The following is a 24,570-nucleotide window of genomic DNA, read 5'->3' as shown; positions in this document are numbered from 1 at the left end:
TCCTGTGGTATCGCTTGCAGCTCCCTCTGTGGCATTTGGATGGAGAGAAAGGCCAGCTCTATAATTCCATACAAATGGAAATCAGGCCCTGAGAGCTGTCCTGGACGAAAATCTGTAATGCCTGTAAAAGTCAAGGATCAAGAGATTTAGTGATCTATTGAAGTAATAAAAAGCCCTTTCTTCAGCATTTTATCTGGGGAAAGCCATTTTCATTGATCTATCCTGATCCTGCAGCCCTCTTCTTTCCTTTCTGATCCTACAGATTCTCTCATATTTTCTGACACACTTAATATGTGTGTAAATTTGGCTATGGTTTGGCAGAGTGTACGTGCACCTCCCAAATTTCCCACTGGTGGACTCAGGATCAGCCGCTACACTGCCGACTTGGAAAGGGGCAGAGTTATTTGAGGAGTGGGCGTAGTCTCAGATAGAGGGGTGTGGCCTAAAACTGCGACCCCCTGCTGTCATCATTGTGAGAACATGCCCAGACACAGCATCTATTTATAGATCACTGGCTGCATTGTGGAGCGGTGTAGCATTGATTGCTGGCTTCCTCAACTGACTCCCCCCCCCCCCGTGGTCACCGTGACTCCTGCTGGTAGTTGGGATGCTGGCGCCAGTTTTATGAATACCAGTATCCCCACTGCCGGGATTAATAACGCAACCTGTGCCTATAAGTTGCAGACAATCCAGTTGTTTATGATAAAATAACATTAATAAACCAAAAACATAGTTATATGTAGCGGAGACTCAAGAGGAGGGACTGCAGCACAATTTAAAATTAAAATAGGGGAGTCACACCAACTGCCAATTCTAACTGACTCACTGGCAGTTGGTGTTTCTCCCCTATTTAAAATTATGAACTGTGCTGCAGCCTCTCCTCTGCTGTTTATATGCTTAGGGATGAATTCACACAAGGTCAAATTGCATTTAGAATTTATTACATAGACATCACATTTATAACGTATAGTGTACTGAGTGAGAAAAAAACAAGACTGTGCCCTTTGCTATCTGTTGTTTTTAAATTCTGAACCATTTTTACAAATGCCTTGCATTACCGTGGATTATATTTAGCATATTGGTAGGTGAATCTCACCACAAGGTAAATGCAGTTGCTGATGAACTGCTATTCTTCTTAACAAAGCATATTTCTCTACTGCCCTTCCTCATGACAAAGTTGGCCAAATGTAATACTACTGTACATGCAATATTAAAATTCCATGAAGTCTCTCAGCTTGCAGATTGTTTTTTTTCATTTTGCTGGGAGCAAAGCCAAATTACCTGAGCACCAGCATTTTCCCTGATCTAGCTGTTACACAGTGTCTGACAGCATAATGTCTGAACTTCTCAGTCATGCTTACAAGCCTCGCCAGGTACACAGAGAAATGTGAGCTTCCTATTTTATGGTTTATTAATTATAGTATAGTAAAAATTATAATAGTCTACCTTGTCTCTAATATCCCTTTAAACCACTGCTCATTTCTCTCAAACATCAGGTGTAGCACTATAGCAAATATAGCCAGTGAGGCTGCTACATCCCCAGAGGTTGCACAAAAAGGCCATCTCTTCAACTAACAATCCCTGCACTGCTTATCCAAACATGCACAGGGAATAATGTGTTGAAGTTCAGCACATCCCCTTCTGCTCCATAAGTTCCAGCATGGTCGCTCCGGATTGTGTCAAACTTTACACTGTATTTGCATAGACAAATCAGTTCCCCTCCTACAACCCGGCCATTTGACAGAAGCCATCAGTTGCCTTGCACCCTGTGTGATTGCATGGCTCATCCATCCCAGCAAACAGCCCTTCATATGGTATGTTAGACCAACAGTTTTTATGAGGTTGACATGAGAATGTTGGCATGTCTACACTGATAACTAGTACACATGATACAATATTGACCTAACATCCCCACATCCCTGGTACAAAATGGTTACTTTCCTGTTCCCGGTCATCTCATGCACTTTCATTCTGGTAAGTACAGTATACCTGAGCTATCTCTAATCCTGACCCTCGCACTAGTGCCTAAGCCTACAACCCCTCAGGCTATCCTTAACCCTTTGAGTGCCGAGTGAATTTGTTAAAATAGGTGTGAAAATTGCAAAGAAAACATTTGTATTCCTCATAATGACCTGTAATGTTTATGTTATATAGGAAATATAATCTTTTTTTACATAACATTTTTTATTTGAATTTGCATAACAAATGTGTGCAACACTGGCATTTTTAGTGGATATTTTGCACATCTCTCACAGAGATGTTGGCACTCAAAGGGTTAAACCACACACACACACACACACACACACACACACACACACACACACACACACACACCCTCTAACCCTGAATTTCCCAATGGTGCCTCACCATTATTGACATTATGCAGGTATTGACATTATGCAGGTAACTGTCGACCATATGACTGGATGCCATTATTTAACACCTGGGCTACAGTATTTTACATAAGGGACGGAAGTTATCTCGGATCCCTCTGTTTTTATTTACATTAGCGTCTGCAGTAGTTTTCTATAAGGGCTGCAAAATTACCTATTTACCAAGCATTGAAAATCTTAGCTTTACAGAGCTGGTATATAACAAAAAGAAACTCAGGTCCCTGAAATTATTTAGGGAATTTAATTAACACATATGATCTCCAAGTAATTGGATGAACCCCACAATACTGGGGAATTTACCCCATGATAAGTAAGAAATTGAGGGCTGCTGATATCTTATCTTCATAAAAAGGTCTACCACTGCAGTAAATGCATTTCCTTGGGAGGTTAATCATTGCAAATGAGTGATATCTGTGTGGGTGGTGTGGCAGATTACAGCTGCAGACAGTTGAGTTAGAGCATTACTCCTGTCAATCATCCCCCAATATTTGTAAGAAAAGCTACAACAGTTAAAATTGCCATACACACTGTGAGAATCGCATGCGCATGGACTAGATGGCATCGCATCGTACAACTTACGTTTTGCATGCAATGTGCTTGTGATGCAATGCGATCCGATGGCAGTACAAAAAGTATGTACAGCACATACATTTTGTACTGTGCGATGGGATGCCCATTGGACCATGTATCCCATCGCATTGCAACGCATTGCATGGGCACCTTTACAACTATACTGAACAAAAACCATACGTGTTCTAATAATTGACACACTAATGTTGCAGAGAGGGGAACATTGTATCCACTTTGTACTAATACATCAGCACAGACCAATTGACATTATTCTGTATAGGCACACAGAATAGTCTGGAGGCTCTCACAGAGATATCATTGAGAATTCATACTTTCTGTACAATTATACTCTAATAACCTAAACGTAAGACAATCATTACAAAACAGATGGAAGTTAAGAACGTTTGCACCATGTATATAAACACATTTCACTTTTTCATGTATCCTATTTTTAATTGTATCTTAATATTTTGACCAATGATTATATCTTTGTTACTAACTCGGGCATCGATATAAACAAAATATGATGGTCAACTATAATAACGAAAATATGTATACAAACATTTAAAATGACCGTATAATCCTGGTGGCCTAACTACTCATTATAGATCCGCAGGCTAAATAAGGCATGCATAAACACTTCTGAAACACACCGATTCTTACATATTATTGAAATCTACTAAAAATCTTTTAACTGTACTGATACAAGATTATAATTGGTGTTCTAGTTTGCACCCCACCTGAGTTTTTCTTTCTCTTTTTGTTATATGGTAATTCTATATAGCTCAGGGGTGCACCACTGACCATCACATAGCAGATACATAGTAGGGCAGGTGAGCCCAAAGATGTGAAAGGTGATGTTAAGAGGAGACAATTCTCAACAATAACAGTCGATTATTTGAATTATCAACCATTAATAATCTGAAAAGTTTTCTCCCAAAATCTAGTGTGTTTCCCTAAAACCCTTTTATCTTTCAAAACTTTACACAGCTGGTACCTGGTTAGGATTGGACATACAATCTTGCATGTGTGATCTTGATGGTTAGAATCCCAATGGATTGCTGTAACTATTTTATCCCTACCCCTAATTCTAACCCACCCATCCCTCAGCCTGACCCTCACCACCCCCTCTTGCAGCCTAGACCTAATTGTAACCTCCTCCCCACAGAATAACCCTAAGCCTCCCCTCCACCTAATGCCTAACCCCAACTCAAACCCCAATACTTACCTTCAGTATTCCCCCAGTAGCGAACACTATCTTCAGATTGCATTAGCCAGTGTTTATGGTTTCCCCATCAAAGTTGGATTATACCGCAGCCTCCCACCTAGGACACATGAAGCCTGAGGGACACAGATTGCTTATATAAAGATTTATGCTGTTTTATTCTTACTAAGGGGTGTGATCCTAAACCAATATTATTTATTGTGAGGCCTGATAAGAGTGTTGGATGGATTTTTGATGAATACAGGCCAATATGGCATTTTCCCAGAAAGAAGTAAAAATTATTTTGAGTGCAGCATAATACAAGAGCTATTATCCAAGATAGCCATTTGTGTAATAAATGACTTGTCTTAAAGAACTGAAGGTAAGAAAGTGTCCGTTGGCTAACTGAAGCCGTGACTTTATTTGATCACCTCCACAGGCAGCCTGCAGGCTGCAGTTACCAGGCTTGGATAGAAATTCTTGATGAATAGCATGTTTTCAAGTGAGAAAATCAAGCTGACACATATTTCTGGGAACTTACCCTTAATGTTGTATTAATGTCCATTAACAGTGTAATTTGCCAGGAGAGAAATAGGGGCTCTAATTGAATAGCCCTGGGCATTAAATTCCTAGGTTTTCACCCTTTTTCACCACCAGTAATATACTAGGGGTAATTGGATGCCCTCTAAATGTGCAGTATCTATACTGCTCTGTCAATGAGAAACAAGGCATACAAATACCCTTTTCCACAGCATCTCAGACCTGGGTTATTGCCGGGTTGGTGACGTGTTGACCCGGACCGAGGTGTGGTTGGAAAGCACCAAACCCTATAACCCAGGTTGAATGACCCGACAATTGGACCTGGGTTATAAGAAGGTTTAAACCCAAGTCCCCCTCTGTATAATGGGTGACCCAGGTTTAACTTGAAAGCGCCTGATTCAGGTCGCAGCCGCGTCGGATCCGGTTTTGTGATTCCAGGTCCGACCCAGCTTTGTGATATGAAAGGGGTAAAAAAGGTGGTTGAAACAAGCCTAAGCTAATGTAGTAATGCGGGCACACCACAGTTGTCCTATATAAAATGTTCTCATCTTCCATTTTCACTTATGTGCTGGCGGATGTTTACATGCACATGTGGTGCCTTCAATCTACCGTCTGATTATACACATCATGAGGCATTTACCTGGTTTCCAAGTAACCAATTGATCCACTTTCAGCTTCAGCACTTAAACGTGCTTATAACAAATATTTACCCATCTATTTACAAAACAAAATCACATACAATCATTTCACTGCTATAAAAGCAACACGGGCTACATAAAATTATAGTAGGAGGTCTCAAATTGAATGAAACTTGGTAGAACTTTTATAAACAGCCTGGGATATTAGTTATTCTGGATTTTTGCACGGATGTAGTTTTTTATAGAGTGGTCCACAAAGTAAGTAGTAGTGCCAAGCAACTGAATCTGGGTGGTGATTTTCTATTACAGTCTGGTTCTTATGGCAGTATAATCCTATTCGTATTAACTTGTATTAATAACTGCAAACACACAGAGAAAATAATCTTCTTACACAATAACTTCTGTTCTTTGGAAGATGAATTGGAAAACAAATCCTACGTACTGTACAAATAGGGTCTATTTGTCATCTAACTGATCTAATGCAGGCAGCAGTACACCCAATAAAACAGAGCCGCGAGATTCTGCCTGTTGAAGTAGTGCTGATACAGATGAATCATTTCCTAAGAAATTTACTTTCTGTGATCTGACAGGAAAGATTTGAACCAGCTGAGTACTGTGCAGTCCAGGCCGCCAAATTCCTGTAGGCACTGTGTTAATATTCATAGTATACACTATCAAATCATGCCACAAGATCACAGAGCATTAGGATCGAATACTCACTCATCAGAAGATCATTCAGTACATGAATCAGTACATCAGGGCAGTTTTAGAATTATGACATCTTGAATTAAATGGGTCACAGAGGTTGAGGGTTCACCAGTTGTGCTGCATGGACCTTATCAACTTTGTATTAACTGTGCAATCTAGCTGTAATGTGTATACAGTGCTGTACAACAGACAGGAACCTTTATATTCCATCTACATCCATACAAAGGGCCAGGTGCACTAAGCTTCAAAAGTGATAAAATGGAGAGCGATAAACAGCCAGCCAATCAGCTCCTACCTGCCATGTCACAGACTGTTTTTGAAAAATGTCAGACAGGAGCTGATTGGTTGGTTGTTTATCACTCTCCATTTTATCACTTTTGAAGCTTAGTGCATCTGGCCCACAAACTGTTCTTTTTAGGTTGACACAAATGAAGTAAATATCTCTTTCATTTACTGTATGTTCATTGGGCCAAATTCAGACCTGATCAAACGGACGCAAATTTGTATGGCCAGCATTCAGTTTAGACGCACCCTGTTAGAGTGAAAGCCCACCTTGAGAATAAATGTGATCGTTGTGCAAATGGATGTGCACACCTACACAACCATTCACAGCTGTGCAAATATCCGAAACCCATCGTAACAGGCTCACCATCAATTACTTCTAAATTGGCCACAACTCATCATGGCACCGCATCACCCTGGACTTACTTGGTGCTGCGATGAGTAAGAGGCATGAGTGACCTGAAGCTGACATCACACACCCTCCCCTAAAATGTTCAGGCGCGACTAACGTGTTCCCGGATACTCAGTGATTTTTTCTGGCATTCCTGTTTTTTTCTTAGCACTCCCACTAAACTACTGGTTTCCACCCCCAGATGCCTACTTCCTGTCAATCACCTTGCAAACTACAGTACGTGCAAAAAGTAGCAGGATTTCATTGCAGCACAATGTACTGCGAAACGTACACATGCGCGCAATCTATCGATAGTCAGCCGCAGTGTGCTTTTAGAAAAATAAGTTGCCCATACAGTTCTATATCAAAAATACTAGGTTAGTTTGTCTTTTAAGCAATTTAACTGCCACCCCCCCCCCCCTCCACAATGCAATGCTGGTATTTTATGCATTGAACTGTGGTGGGCGCATGGGAACCGGACGGCTCTCCAGGAAGGTTGCCCCCCTTTTTCCAGGAGAGGGACTCAATTTCCAGGATCCTTACGGCCATTACGATGCATGTCATGGGCAGTACAGATGGTGTAATGGTTAGCATTACTGCCTCACAGCACTGAGGTCATGGGTTTGATTCCCACCATGGCTATATCTGTGCGGAGTTTGTATATTCTCCCTGTTCTTTGGAATACATGTAAAGTAATACGTGTCCCCTCGCGGGGCTCACTGCGCTCGCCACACTTCGGGCTCGGTGGCTCGCTGCGCTCGCCACACTATCTAAAATCAACTGCACGCCGACGTGGATAGTGGGAATATGAAAAGGTCGGAGGACACGTACCGCCGCCCCTCGCGGGCTCGCTGCGCTCGCCACGCTTCCGGTTGGCATTCACAGTGGGGGTGGCGTGAGGGTGCATTTAACATTGTAAGCACCCATTAGGGTAAAAAATTGTACAGGGGGGCCAAAATCGCATCACATTGCATCGCATGCGGCTATATGGCATGCGATGCGATACAATGCATAAGATGCCATACGATTGAAAATCATGGGCGCCGTGCTAGGAAACAAGTACCTTCTATGTTTCTAGTGTAGTATTCCCGCTCATTGGCGGCCAGCCGGAGCTTACGTAGTTAGCGTAGTCAGTCAGTGCTTATTACATTGTGTGGGAACCATTGACCATTTTAACCTGGCTGACATGACAGGTGTGAATGTGTTCCTGAAACACCCCCACTATCCACGCCAGCCCAAAGCGTAGCGAGCCCCGCGAGGGGATGCGTTACGCGTCCTTCCAACCTTTTCATACCCCCACTATCCACACTTTATAAAGTGTGGCGAGTGCATCGAGCCACCAAGCCCAAAGCGTGGCGAGCGGACGCGGAATACATGTAAAGTAATATCTCATCTCCACACCCACGTGGATAGTGGGGGTATGAAAATGTGGGAGGACGTGTAACGTGTCCCCTCGTGGGGCTCGCTGTGCTCGCCAGGCTTTGGGCTGGCGTGGATAGTGGGGGTTTCAAATGGAGGCATTTGCCAGTAAGTAACATGGAGCACTGGCAAATGCCTCCTTTATTGTGCATGAGATGCATTTACGGACTCACCCCCCTTTGTGCAGGAGACGCATGCGCTACTGAACCCCTAAACCTGTCAGCAATAATTACTGAGACGCAGGAGCGAGCGCCTCTCTGCCGGCGCCCGCATGCTCCCCTCTCTGCCGGCATCCGCCAGCGAAGAGGGGATCATGCGGGCGCCGGCACTGTGTGAGAGGCGCTCACTAGGCTTGCCAGGGACAGAGCTGCAGCTCCCGGGGACAGTACGGTGACTAGCTGCCTGACGGGGACACTACGCTGACTATGCAGGGCTGCCGCAGAGTCACTACGATGACTACGCTAGGCAGCCGTTGTGCTACACTGACAACGTACAGTAGCTTAGCCTACGCTGAAAACGTAGCATAGCCGGGCGCCGTGATAATACACAAGTACCCTGTTAATAAATAAAAATAAATAAATGTCACTCAGAATGGTGTTGCCCACTATATCCAAGCCCCGGTGATCTCTTTTCTTGTCTGATCTTTTAAAATGAATCCATTGATCATGCCAGGTGGCCTAAATAACCCATGTGGCCAGCCTACCTGCTACCACACAATAAACAATTCATGTTAATTTTGTGCCTAATATACAGTACCCAACTTCTTTTATACAAGTTTCCTCTACAGAACATTCCTCCCCTAATGTTATTTATAACTGGGAACATCTGCACTTCAATCCACAAAGCTTTAAACATTTCATTCCTATCTCTGGAGACATTTTACGAACAAACTCAATTTGTTCAGTTTTATTAACTGTATAATTGATATATATATATGTATATATATATATATATATATGTCTGCTCTGCAGGAGGTGCGGCACTCAGATGTAGAACAGTAAATAAATACGCTGTACAAGAGAAAGTTTTTATATGTAGATATATATACGTATTTTTTTCCCATATACCATAATAATATTCATTGAATATTAGGCAGGCAGGATGCCATTTGTAATCACAGTACTTACAGTACTTGTGTATTTGTGGCATTGTGGTTCTGTCATGAAAGATAATGTATTAGGAGGGGGTATTACATAAAGAGGGTTAATGTGTCAGGAGAGGAACTGTGTCAGTAGCATATTGTGTAAGGAGTGTTATTGTGTTCTGTATACCAATCAGGAATTGGTTCTGTCCCAATCTAGATATCATTAGCATATAAATTGTACTTTCTAATTCCGTGTTGGTTATTGTTCTCTGCATAAAGGCCAAAGATACATCGACTATGAAATTTTAAGATCTCAATTATACTTCAAACAGGGCAAATGTCAGACTTGATGGCACTAATTCTGGTAATGTGTGAAATTTATGGGGTCAAAAACAAAAAAACAAATTGGAACTGTAACAGATTCTAAAAGGCTTAAAAGCAAACAATTATTAACCATCAGACCACAGATCTCAAGGATAAAATAGGATCCACTTACATTATAATATATAATATATATAATATATAAATGTACAGTACCATACAGAATACAGATACTTGGGTGCCCATCAATCCCAAAGAGGGAGAAGCATAGAGCTAGAGGCGGACGGCACTCCTAAGGTTTTGCAAATGTTCAAAAGTAGTAGAAATTAATGCACAACAGAGGGAGTGTTGTGCATTCATTTCTACTACTTTTGAACATTTGCAAAACCTTAGGAGTGCCGTCCGCCTCTAGCTCTATATATATGTGATGAAAAAACAATCGCACCTCGAATATACCCTTTTTCATAAACCGCCAGACAGGAATGCACGGTACTTGTGAGTTATCTGGACGCCCGATTTCAAAATCGGGTCGGATCGGGCACATCGCATCGCATCGCATGCGACCATCGGATGCGATGCGATGCGATGCGATGACCCGATTTTTCCATAGGAATCAATGTTAAAATGGACTGAGTCCATTTTAACATGGAATTCAATGGGAAAAAGGGGTCCTTTTCATACCCCTACTATCCAAGTGGGCATGGAGTTGGATATAAACCTGTGGCGAGCGTAGCGAGCCACCGAGCCCGAAGCGTGGCGAGCGTAGCGAGCCCCGCGAGGGGACACGGAATACCGTCCCCTCGCGGGGCTCGCTTCGCTCGCCACGCTTCGGGCTCGGTGGCTCGCTACGCTCGCCACAGGTTTATATCCAACTCCATGCCCACTTGGATAGTAGGGGTATGAAAAGGACCCCTTTTTCCATAGGAATCATTTTAACATTGATTCCTATGGAAAAATCGGGTCATCGCATCCGATGGTCGCATGCGATGCGATGCGATGCGATGCGATATCGCATCGCATCGTATCTGATTGTATGCCTTAACTTAAGGCATACAATCAAAAAATCGGGCGTCCAGATAACTCACAAGTACCGAATGCACTCCTATGGGCCACAAGTCATCACCCTGACAAGTTAAAATCAAGTTTGCCAGACTCACAATTTTTGAGAACACTCCGAAACAACTCAGATGGTGAGCAGGCTGGGGTTCAGCTAGAAGAGTGTGTGGAGAGATTTCGAGCTCGTGGTTACAACAATGTGGATATTCATAACAGCTTGATAAAGGCGAGGAGGATTTTCGCGACAGCTGATACCACCAAAAATAGCAACAAGACTGACACAAGCCGAATTATGTTATTGATGAAATGTGACAGTGGGTTCAAGGCGGTCAATAAGGCAATTAAGAAACACTGGCCATTATTAAGAACAGATCCTGTCCTTTCGACAGTGGCCAGTTCCCCTCCAAGGATTGCAGCTAAGAGAGGGATGAATCTAAAATATGTCTTGTTCCATCCTGACATGCGGCCTGTCAAGGAAAAGGAGGTTGGCTACAGAGAAAAACGAGTTGTTTTAAATGTCTTCAGTGCACGACCTGCAGGGCCTTAATCACAGGAGTGTCATTCTGCCATCCACATTCAGGGCAGAGGATTAAGCTGCAACATCATCTGGTCTGCACAATGGACCATGTTGTGTATATGTTGAAGTCTCCCTGTGGGCTCATGTATGTGGGCAAAACAATCCGGACGTTTCGAGAATGGATGAACCAGCATAGGTCTTCGATCAGACTCGATTATGCCACTCTTGCGACTGACAAACCTGTGGCAGCCCACTTTTTGAAAATTAGTCATCAAATATCGTCTATGACCTATATGATCATTAACTGGGTCCCTCCTCTGGACAGAGGTGAGAACTTTGGATTTCTTTTGCTTCAAAAAGAGGCAAGATGGATTTAGAGGTTGGACACCATTGCCCCTAGGGGACTTAATGAGTATAATTCACTAAGCATCTTTTTATAAAGATCAATAATCATATGTATATTCAAACCCTCTGACATAATCCTTTCAGAGTATAGTAATGCATAAGAACACCTGGCAGAGAATCTTTTTTAGTATCTTATATCTTTTTAAGATATGTACTTTATATATATATATATATATATATATATATATATATATATATATATATATATATATATATATATTAGGGCGGAGTGAAAAAACTGAAATTGAGAAATTCAAAATCGGCTAGTGTGGGAAAGTTGTGACTTGACCTGAATAAGAAACGTGCAAAAGCATTTTGATCTGAGTCAACATCTTCTGTTCTGGCAAGAGGCCTGAAGTTTCACTTTTTAGGTGAAAATGACGAAAACTATGAAGATGCTCCAATCTAGTTATAATTATGTCAGGATGTCTTAGAGTGGTTCATTAATATACTTTAGCATAGTAAAAAACAGTACGAGCTTGTCCTAGTGCAAAGTGACTGACTGGCGGGAAAAAAAAAATCCCTAATAATTGACCCATTTTCATGGTCACAATTGTGAATATTGTGTGTTTTCTCCTGAACGTGTTTATAATAGAAGAAGCACAAATACTCTAAATGGAATTTCAGTGACACTGGGTGAAATATAACACTGCATAATGGCCCTTAATCAGACCTGATCGCAGTACAAATTTGTTTTCAAATAGGGCAAAACAAATGCTGCATTGCAGGTGGGGCAGATGTAACGTGCGGAGAGAGTTAAATTTGGGTGGGTTGTGTTGAAACTGAAATCTAAATTGCAGTGTAAAAATACTTCAGCAGGTATTTACCCTGCACAGAAACAAAATAACTCACCCAAATAGAGCTGGCCATACATCTACAGATCGATTGTTAGATCTGGCTGGTTGGAACAAATACCTGGTAATATCTGAATGACAGTTTTTGGCAGTTTTCCAGCATTTCAAAGCAAAGTATCAGCATTTTGTTCCAAACAGACAGATCGGACAATAAAGCTGTAGATGTATGGCCACATTAACTCCCTCTGCACATGTTACATCTGCCCCACCTGCAGCTGCATTACAGCATATAATTATGCCAAAGATAAGCCAATATATTAACAGTTAAATACATTAAAGTGCATTATGCTGTAATAAGTATTGCTGATCAATCCTGCCTAGCAGGGCCATCTTTTCGTATGGGCTTAATGGGCACTTGCCCAGGGGCCCCAGGCGTATAAGGGCTCTATGTTGATAGCTGAGGATCCCCTTTTTCAAGGGATACCAGAATTTTGAAAATCGGCCCTGGGGAACTGCAGATATCCAACTTCAAAGCAGCAGTCCACATCCGACCTGTTAATTACAATTTCCAGTCATATTTCTCAGGTTCTCTCTGACACTAGCGGCTTGTCTCTATCATGCCCAGAACCAGAGATATCAGTCTTTCAGCAGCCGGTCCCTGCTCCAGCTCCAAACGTCTGGTGTAGTTTTATATTTTTGTCAATGGATTGCTCTGGCTCCTGATCTCTGATCCCAGCACCTCCTGAAAGTTGGGACTCTAGGTTTTTATACTAGGCTAAGAAATCTATTTACAGATAATGGCGATATCTGCAGTCAAACAAGCTGCGCTTCCACTGGAAAATGACGAATATTAAGCCCACTCAATTATCCAACCGTCCCCTGTGTATAAAACACCCCCTACCTCCATGGAAGTCATTTACAAGGGACCCTTCATACAGCTCAGTGCCCCCTTCCACACGTTAGTGTTCTCCCTCCCACCACCTGTGCAGTAAAGGAGTAATTAGCAGAAGTTACTGCTCCAGGTCCTACATGTTGAATGGAAGATAGAGCACCCCCTGCCACCCATGGGACATCAAAGCTGCTGCTGATAGCACCCCCACCCCTAGGAGGGGAGAATGGGTAAGGGCCCCAGTGCATTGCTTTGCCCAGGTGCCCACACTGCTGTTAAGACGGCCCTGCTGCCTAGAAATGAACACAGTGATTGGCATATATGTACTGCTGGACACCACTCATAGAATGATTAACCTGTTATTTTTTGAATCAATGTATTTGTTTATTTATTTATTTATTTATTTACAGTTTCTTATATAGCTCAGCAGATTCCGTTGCACTTTACAATAATAGACAGTGATAAAACAAACTGGGTAATGACAGACAGACTTGGGGGTTAGAGGGCCCTGCTGCAAGCTTACAATTTATTACATCATAATACACTTCAACGTATTTAACAGTTAATATATTGGCTTATCTTTGGCATAATTATATGATGTAATGCAGCCCAATCATGTTCCCAGTATAGGGGATGCAACACTGTTTTTCTGTCAATAAACAGAAGTGATATGTAAAATGATACATTAGACAGTTTACACTGTTACTTGTAAAACTTATTGTAACAGTTACTGTTTTTCAATAACAGATTGCAACAGTTATTTCTTATTTATGTACACATGATTGTCTATCTTTGTATATGCACTGCAAAGAGAGCAGCATAAATCCAATTTCATGTAGTTCAGTGACACTGTGTGAAATATAACACTGCATAGTGGCCCTTAATCAGACCCGATCGCAGTACAAATTTGTTCTCAAAATGGGCAAAAAAATGCTGGACTTCAGGTGGGGCAGATGTAACATGTGCAGAGAGATTTAAGGTGGCCATACATCTACAGATTTATTGTCCGATCTGTCTGGTTAGAACAAAATCCTGGTAAAAGATGAGAGCAAATGACAGTTGACCATTTGCTTTGAAATGCTGAAAAACTGTCATTCAGATATTACCAGCTGTTTGTTCTGATAATACAGAAAATCAACTAATCAATAAATCTATGCTTTTATTATATTCTGTTTTCCTGACTGCCGCTATTATTGCTGCAGATGACTTTAGCTTGTTGCACACTGTACTATTCACTGCGTATGAGGCCTTCCCTTTGCGCTAAACAGTTATAATACTGTATGTTAGAAGCAGCAGCCATTTTGTTAGGCATGACTTGCATAATAATATTATTAAAATGGCTGATCATTCAGAACAGAGCTGTAAAAGTGATTTCTTATAGAATATTGTTTTTGGTTTTAGAAGCTTAAGAATGTGATGTTGACAGTATAATGTAGCAAGGACAGGAATCTAGTCTCCACAAACTGAATAAGATTGGAACAAGGCCACACATGCGTAGACCCACAAGGCCACTGAAGTTGGGTGTTGGGTTAATTATGACATCATGATTGAAAGCAGAGCTTTCCAATAAGACTCAATGCTTATGAGTAATTAATTAATTAATGTGATAAAGGTTTAAATATCAGAGTGATAGAAGGAGGGAGAAGGCAGTTGAGAAAGAACAAGGAAGCACAGGGGGCTGGAGGTAATTATGAAGGAGGTTTAATCATGGCTGATCACTGTCCTTGAAAGGTGTCCATTTTGATTTGATTTAGAATTACTGTTTAAGTATTAGCTAATCAATTTTATGTTTCTTGTGTTAGTCTGCACTTGCAAATACCTGTAATGAAGCTATTTATCATACCTAAGCTTATCAGATAAATATCTGCTTTATCAGTTGGAGGCCCCAGCGAGATTCAATGATGGTTGGTGTCCATATTTTATCAGTTATTGAGAGGATCAAAGTTTGAAAAAAAAATTAGCTATTGGGAAAAAAAAAAAAATGTGTAGAATTTTTTTTTAAAGTCGGTGCATTTGTGTACCCTAATCTTCTCAAACATCTGTTAAGGTATGGTAATCCACAATTACTTGAAGCAACTTCGATCTTTAATTATAAAACCAATAGATCGTAATTTAAGGCATGGAAAGACAACGCTGCATTTTGCAGACTGTCAGCTTGCTAAACCCCCCCGCATCGCCCATTTCTTCTCTGTGTCAGAGAATAGATAAGGAGAGCAGCGAGAAACTTGGCAAGAAGTTGTAAACAACATTGCTTGGGTCAGGAAGAGTATTTCTTTAGTTTATTTGCAAAGCATGCAGACTATAGCAAGCATATTGGTATAAAGGTTATGCTGGCAATAAATTTTCTACTTTTTAAAAAAAAATATTCTTTAAATGACAGTATTTTTTTTTTTTTTTTTGTTTGTTTTTATTTTTTGACCGCGGTTGGATTGTTTGATGTATATTGTCTGCTGAGGATATTGCTGAAGTAACTAATCTGTAGCGGTTGTTTTGATAATTAGAGTTTCTTTGTTTGTCCAATCTATAAATTTTAAAGAAGTTGCATATATTTGTTGTAGGTTTTCCAGTGCTTATAATTTGGTGATTAGAGATAGGTAGAGGAGATTGTGCATTTACGTTTCTTCCTGGTTGGACTGGCCAGCAACATGTGGAAGAAATGGAATGCATGATTTATCCATAATCTGTATTGTTTGGAAACCCCCGGATTGTCTACTGTATATGGTTTATATAAGAAAATGTTAATAAATAATTAAGTATACGTTGCATTGTTAGAGCTAGCAAGCAGTCGGATTACAATAACAGTTTGAGCTAATTTCTTTATATCCATAGACAGAGGTCAGTTAAAATACAGAGTTTAAAGGACTAGACGCTAATATTGTAAGCCAAGTAACAGTTCATTTTTACCACCAGAATAAATAAAGTTAATTGGAATATTGTTTATAACAAAGAAAGTAAGATCGAGTTTATCTCATTGTAAAGTTTTTTTGGTCTCCTGTCTTGCGGAGATGAAGTCCGTAATGTAGGACTGATGTTTTTCTGCTATGGGTTTTTGATTTAATTTTTTTTTGGTTTATTAAACAAAGCAGCTGTGAGTTGGAAACTCTAAAGTGATGGATTCAGTTGATGTAATGCGAGATAAGGAGTTGTCCATGTTAGGTGAAGAAACAGGAAATGATCATGTGAATTCAATGTTTTTTTTCAGTTAATGAGTAATACATTTTGAATAAGAAAAGTGATATATATATATCAATGAGATATAAGTCCAATATAACATCTATTCTTAAAGGTTCATATTGATATATTAGACCATGTTTTCTGTTGGCAATTTCTGTTGCCTATTTGTTTGATCTGGATACATATATTGAATCAGATATACCTTGAGTAATGCGCAGATAAATCCTGGGTTTATTTTTATTCTTATGAATGGAAGGTAATCAGTGATAACTGACTCAAGGCTGTGGGGTTTTCTTTAAGCCAATTTTTGTTTTGTTTTTGATTTGTGTTAATTTAATTTTGTTTGTTTTGAAAGGGGGAGGGTACTAAATTGATAGAGTATCTTAAGGGGTTAATACTGTGGCCACAGTTAGCTAGATAACCAGGGGAGATAGTGATCTAATCGTGTAATGATCGCTTGGACAATGTGCAGATATGGTAACAAAGAATGACATATTGCATATAATTTTTTATGATTTGACGAGTTGATTTTTTCCTGTGAAGAGTGCTGACCGGTAGCGAGATTCACAGGGGGTATCTGCCACCTACGTGCAAGGTAGAATATACTGAGAAAAAAAGGGTGGGGGTGGGACACATGACTACTGGTAACAAAGAATGACAGTAGAGACCCACAAGACTGGTAACAAGGAATGACAGGATGTGGAAGGCGTAGGTGTGGTAACAGTGAATGACACATAACGCAAGGTTAGGTTTTTTGGGGACATTTTTCATTTATTTTATTTACATTTTTGTCTTTGAAAGAGGTAACACCTTTTTAAGCATTTGTATGGGATCACAGAAAGTTCTGAGTATGTGACTAGTGTGAGCAAGTGAGAAGGAATAGAAAATACTATGCTGGTCATAGTTAGTTGAAATTGGCGATGATGATGCACCTGTGAGGTAATGATTATTTGATGAGAGTGAACGCGCAATGGTCTGGTGACAGGTGGTGAAAGCTTCAAGAATTGAGATAGTATATCCCACTAACCCACATATGTTTGGAAAGATTGTACTGTCCCACTGAGGGGTTAATTCTGTTCAGTGAGAAGTGAGGAGAGGTGATATGTCTTTTAGAGCCTTAGGGAGAAAAAAAAAAAAATGGGGAAAAAAAGAATAATTTTTAAATTTTTTGTTTATTTTTGAAAAAGCAGAAGGGAAGAAGTTTTTTTTTCAGTGATGAGGTGAGAGTAACATCAGAAATAACTCTGTAGGAGATTAAAGGCAGGAAATGGTTAATGAGATTGATAAGAGAGTAAAGTTTTATTCCTAAATAATGTGAAATATCCAAGGAGTGTCACAGAACTGTTTTCCATAACAAGGACATGAAAGATTTTAGAATTGAAGATATTGTTTACCCTTTTGAAAAAGCACAATGAATAGATTAAAGTTATTGCAATGTTCTGTATGGGACAGTGATCAGCCATACCCAAGGATGACCTCCAGCCCCCTCCCCATTGCTTCCCTCAAGTGATAATGTTGTTTTGTCAACATCTGTTTAAAACTGCCATTTTTTTTTTCCAAATGACAAATGCTAATATGATGTCTGAGCTTAATAATGCTATTGCTTTTGCTTGTTTTATTTAAATAAAAATCCCAGCCAATAGAGGTGTGACCATTCCAGAGAAAAGATTAATTTACAAATTGATGCATTTCATTTTGCACAGAAAAAGCAATTGTTTAAAAAAAAAAAAAATTATTATTATTATTATTATTATTATTATTATTATTATTATTACTACTGAGCCACTAGAAATTATTTAGAAATAATATTGAGTCTGCAGGTACCTCTGCAGAATCCTTATCAAAGCCCTTATTGAAAAATACAGATTTTATAGTGATTATTATAAGATGCATATTGAGTTGCATTTTTATGCTTACTTATTTATCTGATTGCATGTTGCCACTTTACTAGATCCATTGGTCATGCATATGAGCCCACAAATAAGGAATGGAGGTCACAATTAGGTGCAGCACTACTGGGTTCTGCTACTAATAAATCGCATTTGCTGCACAACTAATCATGATATTCTCTCAAATATTTGTAATGATTTAATGATTGTTTTTTCTCAGAGTGGTTTGGAAGAAATTGTGTATTATTAACAGGAATCCATGAGAGACTGCTGTCAGAAGGCACTAACCGATATGAGGACCCTCACGGGGTTAAAGTATTTTGATGAGTTTTTCATTACTAATCATGTCACAAGTTTCTAAACATCTATGGACCACAAGAAATAGTTTTTTTTTCAAATTTTACAACAACGCATACTATTTAATACCCATAGTATTTGCAACACTCTGTTATTGTAGGTTATCTACCCAATGTGATTATTCTTATTATTTTTTTAGTGTAAATCAATTCACTTTACAGTTATGGAAGTAATACAGTCATCTAATCATTGATTTATGATCTGCATATCTCTTACTATCAAATAGCAGATAGTCAGTACTTACTACATTTATTTACAGCACAGTCCAATATACGTGGACTTAATTAAGCCAAAGTTTTATGGACAGCCCCACTATGTCCCACAATGAGTTGCATGATTGCTACCACAATGCTGATTCAATATGTTTATGATCTAATGATGTGTTTAAATTCTTTACAGGATTCTCTTACTGACACCTTTTCTATTACTACTACTAAATCTAACTGACACAGAGCTGACAAAGTACAATATACTGACATAATTGCTTCATTTGAGGCTCTGATACACGCACTGACAGAAACCACAGCACTGGATATATCAGATTTATCATATACCTGTCTTTACTGTAATGAACAACAAGCAGCGGCCTTGGGAGTTTGAACACATATACATGGGGGTTCACATAGACCCATCAGGTACTACAGTTGCACATTTGACCGAGTGGCATCTGCTTTACCAACATGTTTAAGGACTGTGGCGGCTGCTGCAGCCTTTGTATAGAAATTACAGAACACCGCACACTATGTGTCTCTAATGCTACATCTTTTCTAATGAACTTTTCACGGACAAGACACATTTCCAGTGCATGGTTCTCTCGTTGGGAACTTTTGCTCCCAGCGCCACATGACCTGACCATTGTCAGGTGTGGTACGCTAAATCCTGCTACTCTGCTACCTGGTGGGACCCGGGAGTCCCAGAGGATGGATGAGAGGCAGGATTTAGAACATGATTGTGAGGAATATTTAAAGCAAAATTTCTCCAATTAGACCTGATATCTCTGACACGCCACTGCCATCTACAAAGATTGTAGTTGTCACCAACAAGGAGACTCAGGATGGCCATATACGGGATATGCGGTAGTATTGGATTTAGAGATCCTCATTTTCCATCGTGATTTTGCTATGATATAATACGCTAATATCACAGCAAGTAAAGGAGCTCATTGAGGCTGTGCAACTCCCTGCAAAGGTAGTAGTTGTTAAGTGTCAAGCTCACATGTTATAAAGTGATCTTGTTGCACTTGGTAACAAAAATAAGATGGCCACTGTTGTGAATCACACCACTATACAATTTAATGTTTTTACAATTGACCAGCAGAATCTCATAAAACATCAAGAGTTGTGTATTTAAAAGGAATGTGCCAATGGGTGATGAATGGATACAGTCAAAAGGCTAATGGCCTATGTAAAGATGGTGGGGGCAGACCAGTAGCTCCCCAAACCCCTCCTCCTGGCATATGCGGAAGCTACCCATGGGATGACCCATGTAAGGAGAGAGAGGGCATGTATGTTGATTTCATCTTATGCAGAGGCCCAAACGCATCTGCAGAAGAATGAACTCAGGAAAATTATTCCTATAGAACTATCAAACATTTCTCCTACCACTGGTCCATTCCTAAGGTTAAAAATATTTTTTTTTTGGAATTTACATGCATTTAAAATTGTCATTATATTTAAATGGTATCTGATATGTTATCTTGATTATAAGGAACATCCCAGCTGTCCCATGTACAGCATCCTTTACAGCAAAGAAATGTTTTGAGAAATTTGTGTTCAGATATGTTATCCCATAAGGTATATGGTATTAAAGAAATCATAGAGGTACATATTTGACAGGAAAGGTATTCTAAGGAATAAGTCAAAATATGGGTATGAAAATTTGGTTGCACTCACCACACACTAAAAGGTTTTAGTCAAAATTGAACATGTTAACAAATGCACATTGAGAACACATTATTTAGGGTGGGTGTGGAAATTACCATGAGTTGACTTGAAGTTTTGTCTTCGGTTTTGTATGACATTCACACTACTCCTCAGCAGCCACTGAACCTGTCCCCTTATAAGATCATTATTTTAATTGATATATACATTTTTTTGGGAGACCATCAATCCCTATTCAACATCCAGCAGCAGACTTGTCACTCTAATTCTCACATCATCTAAATACTTTGCCAGAAAAGCAAACAAGCTTATGAAGGGATGTTGTTATAAGGTCCAGCCTGGAGACTATGCAATGGTGAGAAAATTCTTACAATTAAATGTCTCGTAGATCAAAGGCAAGACCCGTCCCTGTGAAACAAACCGATTGAATTAATGCGTCTCACTGCAAGAAGGTTTCCGACCTGGTGGTGATATCAGTTGAAAGAAATAGAAACTGATGCAGATAAATATTGTGACTGTGATTCTAACTTAATAAATTTATTTGATGATGGGCCTGTCCAGGGCCCCCACACAGACCAAGACAAGATCCACGGAATCGGGGGGCATCCTTAGTGGTGTCCCTGCGGGTTGTGGGCAAGAAGAGGTCCACGGAATCGGGGGATACCCTTAGTGGTGTCCCTGCGGGTTGTGGACAAGGTGTAAAACAATGATCCCCATGAGTGACTCAGTTTCCCATACACTCACTAACTGAAGAAGTCATTTTTGTTTTTTTAAGTTTTCATATTTTTTAGTGAATGAGGGTTACCAGGGATTGGTTGCTGGCAAGGACAGTGTGTATAGTTATCAAAGAGGTATTACTAGAGTCATGGTGGTGTATTCTACTTCTGCTTTTAATTTTAATCCCACAAGTATAGTAATAATCATAACAGACACACATATACATCATACTACTGATGCTCCCAGGTTTCGGTATGCATCAGAGGATGGTAAATAAAATACTGATAGCCAATATGTTAAACTAATTAAAAGGTTTAAAATAAATATATGAGTAATATCATAAAAGTAACTGAGAACGCCCACACCAGAACCATTGAAAGAATACATCTAGTAAGGTATCAGTAAAGAAGAGGCATTCTAAGTAAGGATGGTAACAATGGTGCAAATATAATATCTATATGCAAACTGACATTTCTTCTTTAAGACGCTCATCATGAGCTGATAAAAAGAACAATAAGGTAAACTGATTGTTGGTTATATTGTCATCTACGGTATCACTCCGGTAATCTTGGGTTAATGGCTACTTATATTTGCAGTCAAATCAAACAACACTTCATTTTCTATGTAGGATTTACACAAGTGAATCTTATAAGGTTACTGACTCTCCCTAGGTTTAAAATTGGTAAAGAGTGTAATAACAGGAGATATTTTGGAGTACAACAAAACATGTAGTTATCATGTGACAGAGTTGGGTGAGCTAGTGGAAAATCTTAATAAAAAAAGGGTACTCATTGAATTGTTTCTTATGATGTTTTCTCAAACATACTGTCTCATAAGCCATGGATATTACCACAAGGATTATACTATATTTACAAACATAAGGTTTCTAAATGGTTGCAAACAAGATCTATTGTAATAAAATTTACTTTTACTAATTAATACAGTGGTGATTCAACATGAAGATTTGAAAGTAACACATGGTATATTAAAGAAACACACTTATTTACATTATCCCAAGTTTATAAAATTGTATTTGAATTTGTGAATATAATTAAAATATGGTACAAGCATCACAAATACTAAACGGATGATGACGTTAAAGGGAAAGTTGAATGAAATTATTTGGGTTAAAAATTAGTTTATTGAACAGATGTGAGTGATGTGATTCCCTACAGTTGGTTTATTTGGTTGAACCCCAATAACTGGTTCGCATAAGTCAATGTTATATATGCTTTAAGAAGTTTGATGTTTTTGCCAAGATAATATTATTGATTTTTCTGTATACTAGTGAAATGTTTCAAGAAGGTTTTCCGATGTATTAAGAGAGAAACAAATGATGCACAGTACGAGAGATATGAACTTTTTTTCGGAGATATGAAAAAAGTTGAGGATGGACTGATAATACAGAAAATCAACTAATCAATAAATCTATGCTTTTATTATATTCTGTTTTCCTGACTGCCGCTATTATTGCTGCAGATGACTTTAGCTTGTTGCACACTGTACTATTCACTGCGTATGAGGCCTTCCCTTTGCGCTAAACAGTTATAATACTGTATGTTAGAAGCAGCAGCCATTTTGTTAGGCATGACTTGCATAATAATATTATTAAAATGGCTGATCATTCAGAACAGAGCTGTAAAAGTGATTTCTTATAGAATATTGTTTTTGGTTTTAGAAGCTTAAGAATGTGATGTTGACAGTATAATGTAGCAAGGACAGGAATCTAGTCTCCACAAACTGAATAAGATTGGAACAAGGCCACACATGCGTAGACCCACAAGGCCACTGAAGTTGGGTGTTGGGTTAATTATGACATCATGATTGAAAGCAGAGCTTTCCAATAAGACTCAATGCTTATGAGTAATTAATTAATTAATGTGATAAAGGTTTAAATATCAGAGTGATAGAAGGAGGGAGAAGGCAGTTGAGAAAGAACAAGGAAGCACAGGGGGCTGGAGGTAATTATGAAGGAGGTTTAATCATGGCTGATCACTGTCCTTGAAAGGTGTCCATTTTGATTTGATTTAGAATTACTGTTTAAGTATTAGCTAATCAATTTTATGTTTCTTGTGTTAGTCTGCACTTGCAAATACCTGTAATGAAGCTATTTATCATACCTAAGCTTATCAGATAAATATCTGCTTTATCAGTTCCAACCGGCCCAATCTGACAATCGATCTGTAGATGTATGGCCACCTTTAGATTTGTGTGAGTTATTTTGTTTCTGTGCAAGGTAAATACCGGCTGCATTATTTTTACACTGTAATTTAGATTTCAGTTTCAACACACCCCACCCAAATTTAACTCTCTCAGCACGTTACATCTGCCCCACCTGCAATGCAGCATTTGTTTTGCACATTTTGAGAACAAATTTGTACTGGGATCAGGTCTGATTAAGGGCTATTATGCAGTGTTATATTTCACACAGTGTCACCGAAATTCCATTTAGAGTATTTGTGCTTCTTCTATTATAAACACGTTCAGGAGAAAACACACAATATTCACAATTGTGACCATGAAAATGGGTCAATTATTAGGGATTTTTTCTCCCACCAAAGTCATTCACTTTGCACTAGGACAAGCTCGTACTCTCTTTTACTATGCTAAAGTATATTAATGAACCACTCTAAGACATCCGGACATAATTATAACTAGATCGGAGCATCTTCATAGTTTTCATCATTTTCACCAAAAAAGTGAAACTTCAGGCCTCTTGCCAGAACAGAAGATGTTGACTCAGATCAAAATGCTTTTGCACGTTTCTTATTCAAGTCAAGTCACAACTTTTCCACACTAGCCGATTTTGAATTTCTCAATTTCAGTTTTTTCACTCCGCCCTAATATATATATATATATATATATATATATATATATATGTGTATGTTTTTATGCATGTTTTTTATGTGTTTTGTCATTGTTGTGTATATATGTATATGTTTATGTGTAGGCTGACGTTGTGTGCCGTAAGTAGGTGTATTGAAAATGTTGTGTCAATTGTATAGATGCCCCCGCAGTGATTATGAGGTTGCGCCAATCTTATAGATATCAATCTACAAACTTGCGATTTTCATGGGATCCTGCTGTTTAATAAGTTAACAAGGTCCGTGGTGTTGGTACATATAGAGTTAATTGAAATAGCAGACAGCGCTGCTTCCAGGTTTATGAATAAGGTGGAATGCATGTTTGCGCTCCACAGGAGGAATAGTGTCATATATATATATATATATATATATATATATATATTTCGAGATTCCGCACTCCCAGCCAGCTTTGAAAAAATGTGGGGTGCTCCTTTAAGGCGACACAGATGTGTCCCAAATATAGAGCAGGGTAGGATTG

The 24,570-nt window shown here is 39.2% G+C and overlaps 1 protein-coding gene and 1 long non-coding RNA gene across 4 annotated transcripts in view; both read left to right on the top strand.

Annotated features, from left to right (window-relative positions):
• Positions 1-24,570, top strand: part of ASIC2 (acid sensing ion channel subunit 2) — a 679,528-nt gene that overhangs the window by 485,694 nt on the left and 169,264 nt on the right. The window lies entirely within an intron of this gene.
• LOC146008059 (uncharacterized) lies at positions 14,337-22,859 on the top strand. Its single transcript, XR_014444455.1, has 2 exons — positions 14,337-21,746; positions 21,882-22,859. It is a non-coding gene; the product is annotated as an uncharacterized LOC146008059 (long non-coding RNA).

Source organism: Crinia signifera, chromosome 6 (genome assembly GCF_055691185.1).
Source record: "Crinia signifera chromosome 6, ASM5569118v1, whole genome shotgun sequence".
Classification (NCBI taxonomy): Eukaryota; Metazoa; Chordata; class Amphibia; order Anura; family Myobatrachidae; genus Crinia; species Crinia signifera.
This window is presented reverse-complemented; position numbering and strand designations above follow the sequence as displayed.